The sequence below is a fragment of the Poromitra crassiceps genome (genome assembly GCF_964638095.1).
Source record: "Poromitra crassiceps genome assembly, chromosome: 10".
In the NCBI taxonomy this organism is placed as follows: Eukaryota; Metazoa; Chordata; class Actinopteri; order Beryciformes; family Melamphaidae; genus Poromitra; species Poromitra crassiceps.
Genome location: NC_139631.1, coordinates 10967730 through 10970229, shown reverse-complemented (window position 1 = coordinate 10970229; position 2500 = coordinate 10967730). Strand labels below are relative to the sequence as shown.

At 43.2% G+C, this 2500-nt stretch overlaps 1 protein-coding gene across 1 annotated transcript in view; it reads right to left on the bottom strand.

The window, feature by feature from the left end:
* LOC310783877 (netrin receptor UNC5C-like) overlaps positions 1-2500 on the bottom strand; it is a 386712-nt gene that overhangs the window by 54818 nt on the left and 329394 nt on the right. The window lies entirely within an intron of this gene.

Here is a 2500-nt window from a genome sequence, read left to right as displayed (position 1 = left end):
GAGAGAGAGAGAGATGAACAATGTGTATGCATAACACCGACCCCCACACACACAAACAGACAGACAGACAGGCAGACAGACAGGCAGACAGACAGACGGTCAGACAGACAGACAGTCAGACAGACAGACAGACAGACAGTCACACACATACAGTTCATAGATGACTGTTAATGCTACAGGAAACAGTTGAAACATTAGCGCTGACATAAAAGCCTTCTGGAAAGCCATTTTAAAGACAGAAAATCAATCAGGGGAAATGAGCCTAAAATCTATACGTCTCTAGGTCTTAGCCCAGATCCTATGGCCATACATGGCAGCCCTCTGGGAATCCTTTGGATGGATCATAGTTACCCTATATAATGCACTCTGTAGGAGCGGGCAGGGCAATGTGCATATTATGATCACTTCTGTCGATATGTATACAGGCAAGCAAGCACAACTTTTTGGGGCATTATAATTAAGCAATATAGCATGAGAGCAAGTGTGTTGTGGCGAATATATCCCGCTGATAAGCTGTTATCCCACGAGGCCGCAGGCCTCGTGGGATAACAGCTTATCAGCGGGATATATTCCACAACACCACGCAGCTCGAGTGCTATATTGCTTTTATAAAACGGTTTCCAAGTATAATAATATAATAATAATAATACTATAAGTCCGACTAGCATCGTATTCTGATAGAGTCAGTTGAAACACTACTGTAAGGCGGGACCTCTAGCAAGAAGATAGACGTGCGGGTGATTTGATTGGATCATTCTGGAGACTGAAGTTGACATTGGCCAATCCTGGTGCTTGCTGAGAAGCTGAGAGCTTTCTGGAAACCCCGACAGGCAGCTCGAGCGCAGCGCTGCATTCTCAGCGCTTGCTGAGAAGCTGAGTGCTTTCTGCAAAGCCCGACACCAACTAACGTTACGGGGTTAAATGCTGGGTTAAATGCGGGGTTAACAGCCTTTTTTTTGCAAAGAAGACATTAGCCCGCATCTATTCTTGTACAAAACATAATTTTCTGCGAAGTATTAGTAAAGTTATAAGCGAAGATCGATTCACAAGGATCTGACAGCTGTCTCCGCCATTTGTTTTTTTTGAGGTAACCAAAGGCTTTTAGTAAGAGAGTTGCCATGGCAACCAATAACCCATGGCCATGGGTTATTGGACTCGGTTACTGGAATTATACAATGGCTGTGAACCAATCAGATTGCTTGATTTGAGAGAGCCGTTTTATAATATGATATATATGATACGATATGATATATGATATGATATTACGGTATGCTATTCTGACTCTGTGTTGAGCTATAGAAAACAAGTTATTTATTGCTTTTCAGGGCGCTTGAGTCTTGAATGACCCCAAGTCTCAACAAGAATATTTTTTATTATTTATAGATGCCATGAGATGAGAAGTGTGAAGAAAGAGTAATGAGAATTATTAAACTTAACAAGCTTGAGTGAGAGTGTGTGTGTGTGTTTCTAAAAGCACTATTTTCAGTTGACTCTATTCTCCTGACTTCAGGCCCGTGTCTCTCTCTCCCCCTCCCTGTCCCTTCATGTCAGATGCTGGTCTGCCAATTACTAGCACAGAGTAACAAGCATTTTCCCTACAAGTCAACACATATAATTGCATCCACCTCAGGAAAAACTGCTGCTACTGTATTTGTGCCATTATGACTCAGCCCCCATTTTCCATGTCGACAATTGCCACACCTTTTTCTTATTTTCTTATTTTTTACTAGTGTCAAAAATCACAAAATTCGGGGGATTTTTGGTGATTATGCTACCTCGTTATTTAACATTATCTTCCCCTATAAAGCCCCGCCCCCGTAAGACAGGCGCTTTTGACTTGGGTAATGCAATGGGCAGGGTAAAGTTATTCACAGTGACATTTAGAAACCCTGCTGCAGTGTAGAAAAGTAGAAAAGTGCAAGTAAATGATAAGGCAGAGCGAAAGCAAATTACTATGAAAGTGAGGAAGAGGAGCAGTGGAGAGAGTGAGCAGTGGAGAAAGTGAGCAGTGGAGAGAGTGAAGTGGAGAGAGTGAGCAGTGGAGAGAGTGAACAGTGGAGAGAGTGAGCAGTGGAGAGAGTGAGCAGTGGAGAGAGTGAGCAGTGGAGAGAGTGAGCAGTGGAGAGAGTGAACAGTGGAGAAAGTGAGCAGTGGAGAGAGTGAGCAGTGGAGAAGAGAAGGAAAAACAAAACTATGAAAGTTGTGAGCCAATCTAAGCCCTCCACTGACAAAATAGTAAGACCTTTAAGAATGACGTGATCCTTGCTTATGAAGTTTGGGAATTTCAGGTATTTTTCAATACGGATATTAAGCATTTTGAATTAGCCTCTTCAAGCCTCATCCACACCACACAGAATATCACACATGCCCATTGGGTCCAAGAATTCTCTGTGTGTCACGACGCGAAAAGAGATGTGGTCTGAGGTCAATTCACTTTCAGCCTTGGGGGGGGGGGGGGGGGGGGGGGGGATTGAATGAACTGAAAATGGATCTGACAGAA